The sequence below is a fragment of the Triturus cristatus genome, chromosome 11 (genome assembly GCF_964204655.1).
Source record: "Triturus cristatus chromosome 11, aTriCri1.1, whole genome shotgun sequence".
Lineage (NCBI taxonomy): Eukaryota > Metazoa > Chordata > Amphibia > Caudata > Salamandridae > Triturus > Triturus cristatus.
In genome coordinates this window covers 1,142,906,559-1,142,922,812 of record NC_140594.1, presented here as the reverse complement: position 1 = coordinate 1,142,922,812, position 16,254 = coordinate 1,142,906,559, and the positions used below count along the sequence as shown (strand labels likewise).

Genomic DNA, 16,254 nt, shown 5'->3' with positions numbered 1-16,254 from the left:
GGGAAGAATGAAATTCAAAGCATGCCCCGAAAAACGTGTGAAGGTCCCACCTGTCATTTATGCTTCTAATTGGGTATCTTTACTTTCAAAGTATAGGGTTGATCCTTTGACGATCACTCTCTTGATTTACAGCAGAGACAGATAGTTGAGAAGTCTTTTCTCACATAGCTAGCACAAGCCTGCGCTTTTCCTTGCTGGCAGGGTGGAAATGACAGATTAGTCCTAGGAAGAAAAATCAAGCAATATTAGCAGAGGATGGTTTCGATCCATCGACCTCTGGGTTATGGGCCCAGCACGCTTCCGCTGCGCCACTCTGCTCCCTTGTGAAAGTGCTCTCTTTATGCAGAGGAGGAGCTTTCAGCGGAGTGGCAAGGGATTGGTGGGGCTCTCTCCTCATTTGCCTAAGCACATCGCAAGGTATGCTGGGTACAGAAAATCTTCATCTTCCCCACTCACAGTCAGTCATAACTGAAAGTGCAGACCCTCTTAGGAATTAGCCGTTTCAGGCCTTTACCAAGACAGCAGCTCTCTGTCCCTGTCCTTTCTCTGTGATCCTAGCACTAGCATACTCAGGATTTGGCTTTACCTGGGAGCCAGAGATCTACCCGGTGAGGGCTTGCCCGGTGTGAGGCTTTTGAGCGTTTGGGAGCGTTCGGGACGTGAGAGGACGCTGGACAGGAAACTATGCCAATTTGAAGTATCCAACCTTCCTGCTGCAGTGAGAGGCTCTTTCCGTGGAAATCTGCCACTTGGAGTCCTCTCAACTTGCCCTCTGATAAAACATTTTTCTGAGCCGCAGTTACATCCGATGGTTACAAGGTGGCGCTGCATTCAGGTGAGAACACAAGTATGCACAAAATCTTGGGGACTTTTGCCAGATTTATCGGTGGATCTTGCCTATTATTTTCAGAGGCTAGATATCGCCTAGAAATGCTTTTTAACATAGGGATGCTGGGGTTATAATTTCTGGTCGGGGCGCAGCCCTTTCATTGCCTGCCCCCAGCAAAATATTTATTATCAGCACATGTGAGTGGTGAGTGCTTTATGGAAAATAGCATATATTGGGACAATGAATGTAGCAGATGAGGCGATCGAGATGTCTACCTACGTGTTTGATTATTTTTTTATATAACGGCTGATTATTCTGTTTCTGATATTTCAGTTTTGTGACATGTTGCATTAAAATATATCCTGCTTGGAGAATATATAAATATTTGCACTGCGTTGGCCGGGAATCGAACCCGGGTCAACTGCTTGGAAGGCAGCTATGCTCACCACTATACCACCAACGCCCTCTGATGTGTGTCCTCTAGGTTCCAGATGTTACAACGCCGAGTGCAGTGGCAATCTTGCACCGGTTCCAATCGTGCATTTGGTGTGGATACCAACATGAAAAGCTGTAGAAATTGTCTTGCAGTGGGTAAAGAACTGGGGATTGAAACCAAGGATAAAGCTGTGCAGAAGAGAAGAAATGGAAAGCAGCAGTACAAATAGTGGAAATGAGCATATGGGCAGCATCGGAAGCAAAGCAGCGAAGAGAAAGGGAGTAAATTCCATGAAATGCATAGGAGATTGATAAAAGCAGAACAAAAAGGGAAGAATGAAATTCAAAGCATGCCCCGAAAAACGTGTGAAGGTCCCACCTGTCATTTATGCTTCTAATTGGGTATCTTTACTTTCAAAGTATAGTTTTGATCCTTTGACGATCACTCTCTTGATTTACAGCAGAGACAGATAGTTGAGAAGTCTTTTCTCACATAGCTAGCACAAGCCTGCGCTTTTCCTTGCTGGCAGGGTGGAAATGACAGATTAGTCCTAGGAAGAAAAATCAAGCAATATTAGCAGAGGATGGTTTCGATCCATCGACCTCTGGGTTATGGGCCCAGCACGCTTCCGCTGCGCCACTCTGCTCCCTTGTGAAAGTGCTCTCTTTATGCAGAGGAGGAGCTTTCAGCGGAGTGGCAAGGGATTGGTGGGGCTCTCTCCTCATTTGCCTAAGCACATCGCAAGGTATGCTGGGTACAGAAAATCTTCATCTTCCCCACTCACAGTCAGTCATAACTGAAAGTGCAGACCCTCTTAGGAATTAGCCGTTTCAGGCCTTTACCAAGACAGCAGCTCTCTGTCCCTGTCCTTTCTCTGTGATCCTAGCACTAGCATACTCAGGATTTGGCTTTACCTGGGAGCCAGAGATCTACCCGGTGAGGGCTTGCCCGGTGTGAGGCTTTTGAGCGTTTGGGAGCGTTGAGGACGCTGGACAGGAAACTATGCCAATTTGAAGTATCCAACCTTCCTGCTGCAGTGAGAGGCTCTTTCCGTGGAAATCTGCCACTTGGAGTCCTCTCAACTTGCCCTCTGATAAAACATTTTTCTGAGCCGCAGTTACATCCGATGGTTACAAGGTGGCGCTGCATTCAGGTGAGAACACAAGTATGCACAAAATCTTGGGGACTTTTGCCAGATTTATCGGTGGATCTTGCCTATTATTTTCAGAGGCTAGATATCGCCTAGAAATGCTTTTTAACATAGGGATGCTGGGGTTATAATTTCTGGTCGGGGCGCAGCCCTTTCATTGCCTGCCCCCAGCAAAATATTTATTATCAGCACATGTGAGTGGTGAGTGCTTTATGGAAAATAGCATATATTGGGACAATGAATGTAGCAGATGAGGCGATCGAGATGTCTACCTACGTGTTTGATTATTTTTTTATATAACGGCTGATTATTCTATTTCTGATATTTCAGTTTTGTGACATGTTGCATTAAAATATATCCTGCTTGGAGAATATATAAATATTTGCACTGCGTTGGCCGGGAATCGAACCCGGGTCAACTGCTTGGAAGGCAGCTATGCTCACCACTATACCACCAACGCCCTCTGATGTGTGTCCTCTAGGTTCCAGATGTTACAACGCCGAGTGCAGTGGCAATCTTGCACCGGTTCCAATCGTGCATTTGGTGTGGATACCAACATGAAAAGCTGTAGAAATTGTCTTGCAGTGGGTAAAGAACTGGGGATTGAAACCAAGGATAAAGCTGTGCAGAAGAGAAGAAATGGAAAGCAGCAGTACAAATAGTGGAAATGAGCATATGGGCAGCATCGGAAGCAAAGCAGCGAAGAGAAAGGGAGTAAATTCCATGAAATGCATAGGAGATTGATAAAAGCAGAACAAAAAGGGAAGAATTAAATTCAAAGCATGCCCCGAAAAACGTGTGAAGGTCCCACCTGTCATTTATGCTTCTAATTGGGTATCTTTACTTTCAAAGTATAGTTTTGATCCTTTGACGATCACTCTCTTGATTTACAGCAGAGACAGATAGTTGAGAAGTCTTTTCTCACATAGCTAGCACAAGCCTGCGCTTTTCCTTGCTGGCAGGGTGGAAATGACAGATTAGTCCTAGGAAGAAAAATCAAGCAATATTAGCAGAGGATGGTTTCGATCCATCGACCTCTGGGTTATGGGCCCAGCACGCTTCCGCTGCGCCACTCTGCTCCCTTGTGAAAGTGCTCTCTTTATGCAGAGGAGGAGCTTTCAGCGGAGTGGCAAGGGATTGGTGGGGCTCTCTCCTCATTTGCCTAAGCACATCGCAAGGTATGCTGGGTACAGAAAATCTTCATCTTCCCCACTCACAGTCAGTCATAACTGAAAGTGCAGACCCTCTTAGGAATTAGCCGTTTCAGGCCTTTACCAAGACAGCAGCTCTCTGTCCCTGTCCTTTCTCTGTGATCCTAGCACTAGCATACTCAGGATTTGGCTTTACCTGGGAGCCAGAGATCTACCCGGTGAGGGCGAGGCTTTTGAGCGTTTGGGAGCGTTCGGGACGTGAGAGGACGCTGGACAGGAAACTATGCCAATTTGAAGTATCCAACCTTCCTGCTGCAGCGAGAGGCTCTTTCCGTGGAAATCTGCCACTTGGAGTCATCTCAACTTGCCCTCTGATAAAACATTTTTCTGAGTCGCAGTTACATCCGATGGTTACAAGGTGGCGCTGCATTCAGGTGAGAGCACAAGTATGCACAAAATCTTGGTGTGGATACCAACATGAAAAGCTGTAGAAATTGTCTTGCAGAGGGTAAAGAACTGGGGATTGAAACCAAGGATAAAGCTGTGCAGAAGAGAAGAAATGGAAAGCAGCAGTACAAATAGTGGAAATGAGCATATGGGCAGCATCGGAAGCAAAGCAGCGAAGAGAAAGGGAGTAAATTCCATGAAATGCATAGGAGATTGATAAAAGCAGAACAAAAAGGGAAGAATGAAATTCAAAGCATGCCCCGAAAAACGTGTGAAGGTCCCACCTGTCATTTATGCTTCTAATTGGGTATCTTTACTTTCAAAGTATAGGGTTGATCCTTTGACGATCACTCTCTTGATTTACAGCAGAGACAGATAGTTGAGAAGTCTTTTCTCACATAGCTAGCACAAGCCTGCGCTTTTCCTTGCTGGCAGGGTGGAAATGACAGATTAGTCCTAGGAAGAAAAATCAAGCAATATTAGCAGAGGATGGTTTCGATCCATCGACCTCTGGGTTATGGGCCCAGCACGCTTCCGCTGCGCCACTCTGCTCCCTTGTGAAAGTGCTCTCTTTATGCAGAGGAGGAGCTTTCAGCGGAGTGGCAAGGGATTGGTGGGGCTCTCTCCTCATTTGCCTAAGCACATCGCAAGGTATGCTGGGTACAGAAAATCTTCATCTTCCCCACTCACAGTCAGTCATAACTGAAAGTGCAGACCCTCTTAGGAATTAGCCGTTTCAGGCCTTTACCAAGACAGCAGCTCTCTGTCCCTGTCCTTTCTCTGTGATCCTAGCACTAGCATACTCAGGATTTGGCTTTACCTGGGAGCCAGAGATCTACCCGGTGAGGGCTTGCCCGGTGTGAGGCTTTTGAGCGTTTGGGAGCGTTCGGGACGTGAGAGGACGCTGGACAGGAAACTATGCCAATTTGAAGTATCCAACCTTCCTGCTGCAGTGAGAGGCTCTTTCCGTGGAAATCTGCCACTTGGAGTCCTCTCAACTTGCCCTCTGATAAAACATTTTTCTGAGCCGCAGTTACATCCGATGGTTACAAGGTGGCGCTGCATTCAGGTGAGAACACAAGTATGCACAAAATCTTGGGGACTTTTGCCAGATTTATCGGTGGATCTTGCCTATTATTTTCAGAGGCTAGATATCGCCTAGAAATGCTTTTTAACATAGGGATGCTGGGGTTATAATTTCTGGTCGGGGCGCAGCCCTTTCATTGCCTGCCCCCAGCAAAATATTTATTATCAGCACATGTGAGTGGTGAGTGCTTTATGGAAAATAGCATATATTGGGACAATGAATGTAGCAGATGAGGCGATCGAGATGTCTACCTACGTGTTTGATTATTTTTTTATATAACGGCTGATTATTCTGTTTCTGATATTTCAGTTTTGTGACATGTTGCATTAAAATATATCCTGCTTGGAGAATATATAAATATTTGCACTGCGTTGGCCGGGAATCGAACCCGGGTCAACTGCTTGGAAGGCAGCTATGCTCACCACTATACCACCAACGCCCTCTGATGTGTGTCCTCTAGGTTCCAGATGTTACAACGCCGAGTGCAGTGGCAATCTTGCACCGGTTCCAATCGTGCATTTGGTGTGGATACCAACATGAAAAGCTGTAGAAATTGTCTTGCAGTGGGTAAAGAACTGGGGATTGAAACCAAGGATAAAGCTGTGCAGAAGAGAAGAAATGGAAAGCAGCAGTACAAATAGTGGAAATGAGCATATGGGCAGCATCGGAAGCAAAGCAGCGAAGAGAAAGGGAGTAAATTCCATGAAATGCATAGGAGATTGATAAAAGCAGAACAAAAAGGGAAGAATGAAATTCAAAGCATGCCCCGAAAAACGTGTGAAGGTCCCACCTGTCATTTATGCTTCTAATTGGGTATCTTTACTTTCAAAGTATAGGGTTGATCCTTTGACGATCACTCTCTTGATTTACAGCAGAGACAGATAGTTGAGAAGTCTTTTCTCACATAGCTAGCACAAGCCTGCGCTTTTCCTTGCTGGCAGGGTGGAAATGACAGATTAGTCCTAGGAAGAAAAATCAAGCAATATTAGCAGAGGATGGTTTCGATCCATCGACCTCTGGGTTATGGGCCCAGCACGCTTCCGCTGCGCCACTCTGCTCCCTTGTGAAAGTGCTCTCTTTATGCAGAGGAGGAGCTTTCAGCGGAGTGGCAAGGGATTGGTGGGGCTCTCTCCTCATTTGCCTAAGCACATCGCAAGGTATGCTGGGTACAGAAAATCTTCATCTTCCCCACTCACAGTCAGTCATAACTGAAAGTGCAGACCCTCTTAGGAATTAGCCGTTTCAGGCCTTTACCAAGACAGCAGCTCTCTGTCCCTGTCCTTTCTCTGTGATCCTAGCACTAGCATACTCAGGATTTGGCTTTACCTGGGAGCCAGAGATCTACCCGGTGAGGGCTTGCCCGGTGTGAGGCTTTTGAGCGTTTGGGAGCGTTCGGGACGTGAGAGGACGCTGGACAGGAAACTATGCCAATTTGAAGTATCCAACCTTCCTGCTGCAGTGAGAGGCTCTTTCCGTGGAAATCTGCCACTTGGAGTCCTCTCAACTTGCCCTCTGATAAAACATTTTTCTGAGCCGCAGTTACATCCGATGGTTACAAGGTGGCGCTGCATTCAGGTGAGAACACAAGTATGCACAAAATCTTGGGGACTTTTGCCAGATTTATCGGTGGATCTTGCCTATTATTTTCAGAGGCTAGATATCGCCTAGAAATGCTTTTTAACATAGGGATGCTGGGGTTATAATTTCTGGTCGGGGCGCAGCCCTTTCATTGCCTGCCCCCAGCAAAATATTTATTATCAGCACATGTGAGTGGTGAGTGCTTTATGGAAAATAGCATATATTGGGACAATGAATGTAGCAGATGAGGCGATCGAGATGTCTACCTACGTGTTTGATTATTTTTTTATATAACGGCTGATTATTCTGTTTCTGATATTTCAGTTTTGTGACATGTTGCATTAAAATATATCCTGCTTGGAGAATATATAAATATTTGCACTGCGTTGGCCGGGAATCGAACCCGGGTCAACTGCTTGGAAGGCAGCTATGCTCACCACTATACCACCAACGCCCTCTGATGTGTGTCCTCTAGGTTCCAGATGTTACAACGCCGAGTGCAGTGGCAATCTTGCACCGGTTCCAATCGTGCATTTGGTGTGGATACCAACATGAAAAGCTGTAGAAATTGTCTTGCAGTGGGTAAAGAACTGGGGATTGAAACCAAGGATAAAGCTGTGCAGAAGAGAAGAAATGGAAAGCAGCAGTACAAATAGTGGAAATGAGCATATGGGCAGCATCGGAAGCAAAGCAGCGAAGAGAAAGGGAGTAAATTCCATGAAATGCATAGGAGATTGATAAAAGCAGAACAAAAAGGGAAGAATTAAATTCAAAGCATGCCCCGAAAAACGTGTGAAGGTCCCACCTGTCATTTATGCTTCTAATTGGGTATCTTTACTTTCAAAGTATAGTTTTGATCCTTTGACGATCACTCTCTTGATTTACAGCAGAGACAGATAGTTGAGAAGTCTTTTCTCACATAGCTAGCACAAGCCTGCGCTTTTCCTTGCTGGCAGGGTGGAAATGACAGATTAGTCCTAGGAAGAAAAATCAAGCAATATTAGCAGAGGATGGTTTCGATCCATCGACCTCTGGGTTATGGGCCCAGCACGCTTCCGCTGCGCCACTCTGCTCCCTTGTGAAAGTGCTCTCTTTATGCAGAGGAGGAGCTTTCAGCGGAGTGGCAAGGGATTGGTGGGGCTCTCTCCTCATTTGCCTAAGCACATCGCAAGGTATGCTGGGTACAGAAAATCTTCATCTTCCCCACTCACAGTCAGTCATAACTGAAAGTGCAGACCCTCTTAGGAATTAGCCGTTTCAGGCCTTTACCAAGACAGCAGCTCTCTGTCCCTGTCCTTTCTCTGTGATCCTAGCACTAGCATACTCAGGATTTGGCTTTACCTGGGAGCCAGAGATCTACCCGGTGAGGGCTTGCCCGGTGTGAGGCTTTTGAGCGTTTGGGAGCGTTCGGGACGTGAGAGGACGCTGGACAGGAAACTATGCCAATTTGAAGTATCCAACCTTCCTGCTGCAGTGAGAGGCTCTTTCCGTGGAAATCTGCCACTTGGAGTCCTCTCAACTTGCCCTCTGATAAAACATTTTTCTGAGCCGCAGTTACATCCGATGGTTACAAGGTGGCGCTGCATTCAGGTGAGAACACAAGTATGCACAAAATCTTGGGGACTTTTGCCAGATTTATCGGTGGATCTTGCCTATTATTTTCAGAGGCTAGATATCGCCTAGAAATGCTTTTTAACATAGGGATGCTGGGGTTATAATTTCTGGTCGGGGCGCAGCCCTTTCATTGCCTGCCCCCAGCAAAATATTTATTATCAGCACATGTGAGTGGTGAGTGCTTTATGGAAAATAGCATATATTGGGACAATGAATGTAGCAGATGAGGCGATCGAGATGTCTACCTACGTGTTTGATTATTTTTTTATATAACGGCTGATTATTCTATTTCTGATATTTCAGTTTTGTGACATGTTGCATTAAAATATATCCTGCTTGGAGAATATATAAATATTTGCACTGCGTTGGCCGGGAATCGAACCCGGGTCAACTGCTTGGAAGGCAGCTATGCTCACCACTATACCACCAACGCCCTCTGATGTGTGTCCTCTAGGTTCCAGATGTTACAACGCCGAGTGCAGTGGCAATCTTGCACCGGTTCCAATCGTGCATTTGGTGTGGATACCAACATGAAAAGCTGTAGAAATTGTCTTGCAGTGGGTAAAGAACTGGGGATTGAAACCAAGGATAAAGCTGTGCAGAAGAGAAGAAATGGAAAGCAGCAGTACAAATAGTGGAAATGAGCATATGGGCAGCATCGGAAGCAAAGCAGCGAAGAGAAAGGGAGTAAATTCCATGAAATGCATAGGAGATTGATAAAAGCAGAACAAAAAGGGAAGAATTAAATTCAAAGCATGCCCCGAAAAACGTGTGAAGGTCCCACCTGTCATTTATGCTTCTAATTGGGTATCTTTACTTTCAAAGTATAGTTTTGATCCTTTGACGATCACTCTCTTGATTTACAGCAGAGACAGATAGTTGAGAAGTCTTTTCTCACATAGCTAGCACAAGCCTGCGCTTTTCCTTGCTGGCAGGGTGGAAATGACAGATTAGTCCTAGGAAGAAAAATCAAGCAATATTAGCAGAGGATGGTTTCGATCCATCGACCTCTGGGTTATGGGCCCAGCACGCTTCCGCTGCGCCACTCTGCTCCCTTGTGAAAGTGCTCTCTTTATGCAGAGGAGGAGCTTTCAGCGGAGTGGCAAGGGATTGGTGGGGCTCTCTCCTCATTTGCCTAAGCACATCGCAAGGTATGCTGGGTACAGAAAATCTTCATCTTCCCCACTCACAGTCAGTCATAACTGAAAGTGCAGACCCTCTTAGGAATTAGCCGTTTCAGGCCTTTACCAAGACAGCAGCTCTCTGTCCCTGTCCTTTCTCTGTGATCCTAGCACTAGCATACTCAGGATTTGGCTTTACCTGGGAGCCAGAGATCTACCCGGTGAGGGCGAGGCTTTTGAGCGTTTGGGAGCGTTCGGGACGTGAGAGGACGCTGGACAGGAAACTATGCCAATTTGAAGTATCCAACCTTCCTGCTGCAGCGAGAGGCTCTTTCCGTGGAAATCTGCCACTTGGAGTCATCTCAACTTGCCCTCTGATAAAACATTTTTCTGAGTCGCAGTTACATCCGATGGTTACAAGGTGGCGCTGCATTCAGGTGAGAGCACAAGTATGCACAAAATCTTGGTGTGGATACCAACATGAAAAGCTGTAGAAATTGTCTTGCAGAGGGTAAAGAACTGGGGATTGAAACCAAGGATAAAGCTGTGCAGAAGAGAAGAAATGGAAAGCAGCAGTACAAATAGTGGAAATGAGCATATGGGCAGCATCGGAAGCAAAGCAGCGAAGAGAAAGGGAGTAAATTCCATGAAATGCATAGGAGATTGATAAAAGCAGAACAAAAAGGGAAGAATGAAATTCAAAGCATGCCCCGAAAAACGTGTGAAGGTCCCACCTGTCATTTATGCTTCTAATTGGGTATCTTTACTTTCAAAGTATAGGGTTGATCCTTTGACGATCACTCTCTTGATTTACAGCAGAGACAGATAGTTGAGAAGTCTTTTCTCACATAGCTAGCACAAGCCTGCGCTTTTCCTTGCTGGCAGGGTGGAAATGACAGATTAGTCCTAGGAAGAAAAATCAAGCAATATTAGCAGAGGATGGTTTCGATCCATCGACCTCTGGGTTATGGGCCCAGCACGCTTCCGCTGCGCCACTCTGCTCCCTTGTGAAAGTGCTCTCTTTATGCAGAGGAGGAGCTTTCAGCGGAGTGGCAAGGGATTGGTGGGGCTCTCTCCTCATTTGCCTAAGCACATCGCAAGGTATGCTGGGTACAGAAAATCTTCATCTTCCCCACTCACAGTCAGTCATAACTGAAAGTGCAGACCCTCTTAGGAATTAGCCGTTTCAGGCCTTTACCAAGACAGCAGCTCTCTGTCCCTGTCCTTTCTCTGTGATCCTAGCACTAGCATACTCAGGATTTGGCTTTACCTGGGAGCCAGAGATCTACCCGGTGAGGGCTTGCCCGGTGTGAGGCTTTTGAGCGTTTGGGAGCGTTCGGGACGTGAGAGGACGCTGGACAGGAAACTATGCCAATTTGAAGTATCCAACCTTCCTGCTGCAGTGAGAGGCTCTTTCCGTGGAAATCTGCCACTTGGAGTCCTCTCAACTTGCCCTCTGATAAAACATTTTTCTGAGCCGCAGTTACATCCGATGGTTACAAGGTGGCGCTGCATTCAGGTGAGAACACAAGTATGCACAAAATCTTGGGGACTTTTGCCAGATTTATCGGTGGATCTTGCCTATTATTTTCAGAGGCTAGATATCGCCTAGAAATGCTTTTTAACATAGGGATGCTGGGGTTATAATTTCTGGTCGGGGCGCAGCCCTTTCATTGCCTGCCCCCAGCAAAATATTTATTATCAGCACATGTGAGTGGTGAGTGCTTTATGGAAAATAGCATATATTGGGACAATGAATGTAGCAGATGAGGCGATCGAGATGTCTACCTACGTGTTTGATTATTTTTTTATATAACGGCTGATTATTCTGTTTCTGATATTTCAGTTTTGTGACATGTTGCATTAAAATATATCCTGCTTGGAGAATATATAAATATTTGCACTGCGTTGGCCGGGAATCGAACCCGGGTCAACTGCTTGGAAGGCAGCTATGCTCACCACTATACCACCAACGCCCTCTGATGTGTGTCCTCTAGGTTCCAGATGTTACAACGCCGAGTGCAGTGGCAATCTTGCACCGGTTCCAATCGTGCATTTGGTGTGGATACCAACATGAAAAGCTGTAGAAATTGTCTTGCAGTGGGTAAAGAACTGGGGATTGAAACCAAGGATAAAGCTGTGCAGAAGAGAAGAAATGGAAAGCAGCAGTACAAATAGTGGAAATGAGCATATGGGCAGCATCGGAAGCAAAGCAGCGAAGAGAAAGGGAGTAAATTCCATGAAATGCATAGGAGATTGATAAAAGCAGAACAAAAAGGGAAGAATTAAATTCAAAGCATGCCCCGAAAAACGTGTGAAGGTCCCACCTGTCATTTATGCTTCTAATTGGGTATCTTTACTTTCAAAGTATAGTTTTGATCCTTTGACGATCACTCTCTTGATTTACAGCAGAGACAGATAGTTGAGAAGTCTTTTCTCACATAGCTAGCACAAGCCTGCGCTTTTCCTTGCTGGCAGGGTGGAAATGACAGATTAGTCCTAGGAAGAAAAATCAAGCAATATTAGCAGAGGATGGTTTCGATCCATCGACCTCTGGGTTATGGGCCCAGCACGCTTCCGCTGCGCCACTCTGCTCCCTTGTGAAAGTGCTCTCTTTATGCAGAGGAGGAGCTTTCAGCGGAGTGGCAAGGGATTGGTGGGGCTCTCTCCTCATTTGCCTAAGCACATCGCAAGGTATGCTGGGTACAGAAAATCTTCATCTTCCCCACTCACAGTCAGTCATAACTGAAAGTGCAGACCCTCTTAGGAATTAGCCGTTTCAGGCCTTTACCAAGACAGCAGCTCTCTGTCCCTGTCCTTTCTCTGTGATCCTAGCACTAGCATACTCAGGATTTGGCTTTACCTGGGAGCCAGAGATCTACCCGGTGAGGGCTTGCCCGGTGTGAGGCTTTTGAGCGTTTGGGAGCGTTCGGGACGTGAGAGGACGCTGGACAGGAAACTATGCCAATTTGAAGTATCCAACCTTCCTGCTGCAGCGAGAGGCTCTTTCCGTGGAAATCTGCCACTTGGAGTCATCTCAACTTGCCCTCTGATAAAACATTTTTCTGAGTCGCAGTTACATCCGATGGTTACAAGGTGGCGCTGCATTCAGGTGAGAGCACAAGTATGCACAAAATCTTGGGGACTTTTGCCAGATTTATCGGTGGATCTTGCCTATTATTTTCAGAGGCTAGATATCGCCTAGAAATGCTTTTTAAAATAGGGATGCTGGGGTTATAATGTCTGGTCGGGGCTCAGCCCTTTCATTGCCTGCCCCCAGCAAAATATTTATTATCAGCACATGTGAGTGGTGAGTGCTTTATGGAAAATAGCATATATTGGGACAATGAATGTAGCAGATGAGGCGATCGAGATGTCTACCTACGTGTTTGTTTATTTTTTTATATAACGGCTGATTATTCTGTTTCTGATATTTCAGTTTTGTGACATGTTGCATTAAAATATATCCTGCTTGGAGAATATATAAATATTTGCACTGCGTTGGCTGGGAATCGAACCCGGGTCAACTGCTTGGAAGGCAGCTATGCTCACCACTATACCACCAACACCCTCTGATGTGTGTCCTCTAGGTTCCAGATGTTACAACGCCGAGTGCAGTGGCAATCTTGCACCGGTTCCAATCGTGCATTTGGTGTGGATACCAACATGAAAAGCTGTAGAAATTGTCTTGCAGAGGGTAAAGAACTGGGGATTGAAACCAAGGATAAAGCTGTGCAGAAGAGAAGAAATGGAAAGCAGCAGTACAAATAGTGGAAATGAGCATATGGGCAGCATCGGAAGCAAAGCAGCGAAGAGAAAGGGAGTAAATTCCATGAAATGCATAGGAGATTGATAAAAGCAGAACAAAAAGGGAAGAATGAAATTCAAAGCATGCCCCGAAAAACGTGTGAAGGTCCCACCTGTCATTTATGCTTCTAATTGGGTATCTTTACTTTCAAAGTATAGGGTTGATCCTTTGACGATCACTCTCTTGATTTACAGCAGAGACAGATAGTTGAGAAGTCTTTTCTCACATAGCTAGCACAAGCCTGCGCTTTTCCTTGCTGGCAGGGTGGAAATGACAGATTAGTCCTAGGAAGAAAAATCAAGCAATATTAGCAGAGGATGGTTTCGATCCATCGACCTCTGGGTTATGGGCCCAGCACGCTTCCGCTGCGCCACTCTGCTCCCTTGTGAAAGTGCTCTCTTTATGCAGAGGAGGAGCTTTCAGCGGAGTGGCAAGGGATTGGTGGGGCTCTCTCCTCATTTGCCTAAGCACATCGCAAGGTATGCTGGGTACAGAAAATCTTCATCTTCCCCACTCACAGTCAGTCATAACTGAAAGTGCAGACCCTCTTAGGAATTAGCCGTTTCAGGCCTTTACCAAGACAGCAGCTCTCTGTCCCTGTCCTTTCTCTGTGATCCTAGCACTAGCATACTCAGGATTTGGCTTTACCTGGGAGCCAGAGATCTACCCGGTGAGGGCTTGCCCGGTGTGAGGCTTTTGAGCGTTTGGGAGCGTTCGGGACGTGAGAGGACGCTGGACAGGAAACTATGCCAATTTGAAGTATCCAACCTTCCTGCTGCAGTGAGAGGCTCTTTCCGTGGAAATCTGCCACTTGGAGTCCTCTCAACTTGCCCTCTGATAAAACATTTTTCTGAGCCGCAGTTACATCCGATGGTTACAAGGTGGCGCTGCATTCAGGTGAGAACACAAGTATGCACAAAATCTTGGGGACTTTTGCCAGATTTATCGGTGGATCTTGCCTATTATTTTCAGAGGCTAGATATCGCCTAGAAATGCTTTTTAACATAGGGATGCTGGGGTTATAATTTCTGGTCGGGGCGCAGCCCTTTCATTGCCTGCCCCCAGCAAAATATTTATTATCAGCACATGTGAGTGGTGAGTGCTTTATGGAAAATAGCATATATTGGGACAATGAATGTAGCAGATGAGGCGATCGAGATGTCTACCTACGTGTTTGATTATTTTTTTATATAACGGCTGATTATTCTGTTTCTGATATTTCAGTTTTGTGACATGTTGCATTAAAATATATCCTGCTTGGAGAATATATAAATATTTGCACTGCGTTGGCCGGGAATCGAACCCGGGTCAACTGCTTGGAAGGCAGCTATGCTCACCACTATACCACCAACGCCCTCTGATGTGTGTCCTCTAGGTTCCAGATGTTACAACGCCGAGTGCAGTGGCAATCTTGCACCGGTTCCAATCGTGCATTTGGTGTGGATACCAACATGAAAAGCTGTAGAAATTGTCTTGCAGTGGGTAAAGAACTGGGGATTGAAACCAAGGATAAAGCTGTGCAGAAGAGAAGAAATGGAAAGCAGCAGTACAAATAGTGGAAATGAGCATATGGGCAGCATCGGAAGCAAAGCAGCGAAGAGAAAGGGAGTAAATTCCATGAAATGCATAGGAGATTGATAAAAGCAGAACAAAAAGGGAAGAATTAAATTCAAAGCATGCCCCGAAAAACGTGTGAAGGTCCCACCTGTCATTTATGCTTCTAATTGGGTATCTTTACTTTCAAAGTATAGTTTTGATCCTTTGACGATCACTCTCTTGATTTACAGCAGAGACAGATAGTTGAGAAGTCTTTTCTCACATAGCTAGCACAAGCCTGCGCTTTTCCTTGCTGGCAGGGTGGAAATGACAGATTAGTCCTAGGAAGAAAAATCAAGCAATATTAGCAGAGGATGGTTTCGATCCATCGACCTCTGGGTTATGGGCCCAGCACGCTTCCGCTGCGCCACTCTGCTCCCTTGTGAAAGTGCTCTCTTTATGCAGAGGAGGAGCTTTCAGCGGAGTGGCAAGGGATTGGTGGGGCTCTCTCCTCATTTGCCTAAGCACATCGCAAGGTATGCTGGGTACAGAAAATCTTCATCTTCCCCACTCACAGTCAGTCATAACTGAAAGTGCAGACCCTCTTAGGAATTAGCCGTTTCAGGCCTTTACCAAGACAGCAGCTCTCTGTCCCTGTCCTTTCTCTGTGATCCTAGCACTAGCATACTCAGGATTTGGCTTTACCTGGGAGCCAGAGATCTACCCGGTGAGGGCTTGCCCGGTGTGAGGCTTTTGAGCGTTTGGGAGCGTTCGGGACGTGAGAGGACGCTGGACAGGAAACTATGCCAATTTGAAGTATCCAACCTTCCTGCTGCAGCGAGAGGCTCTTTCCGTGGAAATCTGCCACTTGGAGTCATCTCAACTTGCCCTCTGATAAAACATTTTTCTGAGTCGCAGTTACATCCGATGGTTACAAGGTGGCGCTGCATTCAGGTGAGAGCACAAGTATGCACAAAATCTTGGGGACTTTTGCCAGATTTATCGGTGGATCTTGCCTATTATTTTCAGAGGCTAGATATCGCCTAGAAATGCTTTTTAAAATAGGGATGCTGGGGTTATAATGTCTGGTCGGGGCTCAGCCCTTTCATTGCCTGCCCCCAGCAAAATATTTATTATCAGCACATGTGAGTGGTGAGTGCTTTATGGAAAATAGCATATATTGGGACAATGAATGTAGCAGATGAGGCGATCGAGATGTCTACCTACGTGTTTGTTTATTTTTTTATATAACGGCTGATTATTCTGTTTCTGATATTTCAGTTTTGTGACATGTTGCATTAAAATATATCCTGCTTGGAGAATATATAAATATTTGCACTGCGTTGGCCGGGAATCGAACCCGGGTCAACTGCTTGGAAGGCAGCTATGCTCACCACTATACCACCAACACCCTCTGATGTGTGTCCTCTAGGTTCCAGATGTTACAACGCCGAGTGCAGTGGCAATCTTGCACCGGTTCCAATCGTGCATTTGGTG

At 45.9% G+C, this 16,254-nt stretch overlaps 8 non-coding genes across 8 annotated transcripts; all 8 read right to left on the bottom strand.

The window, feature by feature from the left end:
* Positions 1 to 1,220: 1,220 nt before the first annotated feature.
* On the bottom strand, positions 1,221 to 1,292 carry TRNAG-UCC (transfer RNA glycine (anticodon UCC)). The gene has a single exon. It is a non-coding gene; the product is annotated as a tRNA-Gly (tRNA).
* Positions 1,293 to 2,803: 1,511 nt separating this feature from the next.
* Positions 2,804 to 2,875, bottom strand: TRNAG-UCC (transfer RNA glycine (anticodon UCC)). Its single transcript has one exon. It is a non-coding gene; the product is annotated as a tRNA-Gly (tRNA).
* A 2,592-nt stretch (positions 2,876 to 5,467) lies between these two features.
* TRNAG-UCC (transfer RNA glycine (anticodon UCC)) lies at positions 5,468 to 5,539 on the bottom strand. The gene has a single exon. It is a non-coding gene; the product is annotated as a tRNA-Gly (tRNA).
* A 1,521-nt stretch (positions 5,540 to 7,060) lies between these two features.
* TRNAG-UCC (transfer RNA glycine (anticodon UCC)) lies at positions 7,061 to 7,132 on the bottom strand. The gene has a single exon. It is a non-coding gene; the product is annotated as a tRNA-Gly (tRNA).
* Positions 7,133 to 8,653: 1,521 nt separating this feature from the next.
* Positions 8,654 to 8,725, bottom strand: TRNAG-UCC (transfer RNA glycine (anticodon UCC)). The gene has a single exon. It is a non-coding gene; the product is annotated as a tRNA-Gly (tRNA).
* A 2,592-nt stretch (positions 8,726 to 11,317) lies between these two features.
* On the bottom strand, positions 11,318 to 11,389 carry TRNAG-UCC (transfer RNA glycine (anticodon UCC)). Its single transcript has one exon. It is a non-coding gene; the product is annotated as a tRNA-Gly (tRNA).
* Positions 11,390 to 14,503: 3,114 nt separating this feature from the next.
* Positions 14,504 to 14,575, bottom strand: TRNAG-UCC (transfer RNA glycine (anticodon UCC)). The gene has a single exon. It is a non-coding gene; the product is annotated as a tRNA-Gly (tRNA).
* A 1,521-nt stretch (positions 14,576 to 16,096) lies between these two features.
* On the bottom strand, positions 16,097 to 16,168 carry TRNAG-UCC (transfer RNA glycine (anticodon UCC)). Its single transcript has one exon. It is a non-coding gene; the product is annotated as a tRNA-Gly (tRNA).
* Positions 16,169 to 16,254: the final 86 nt, after the last annotated feature.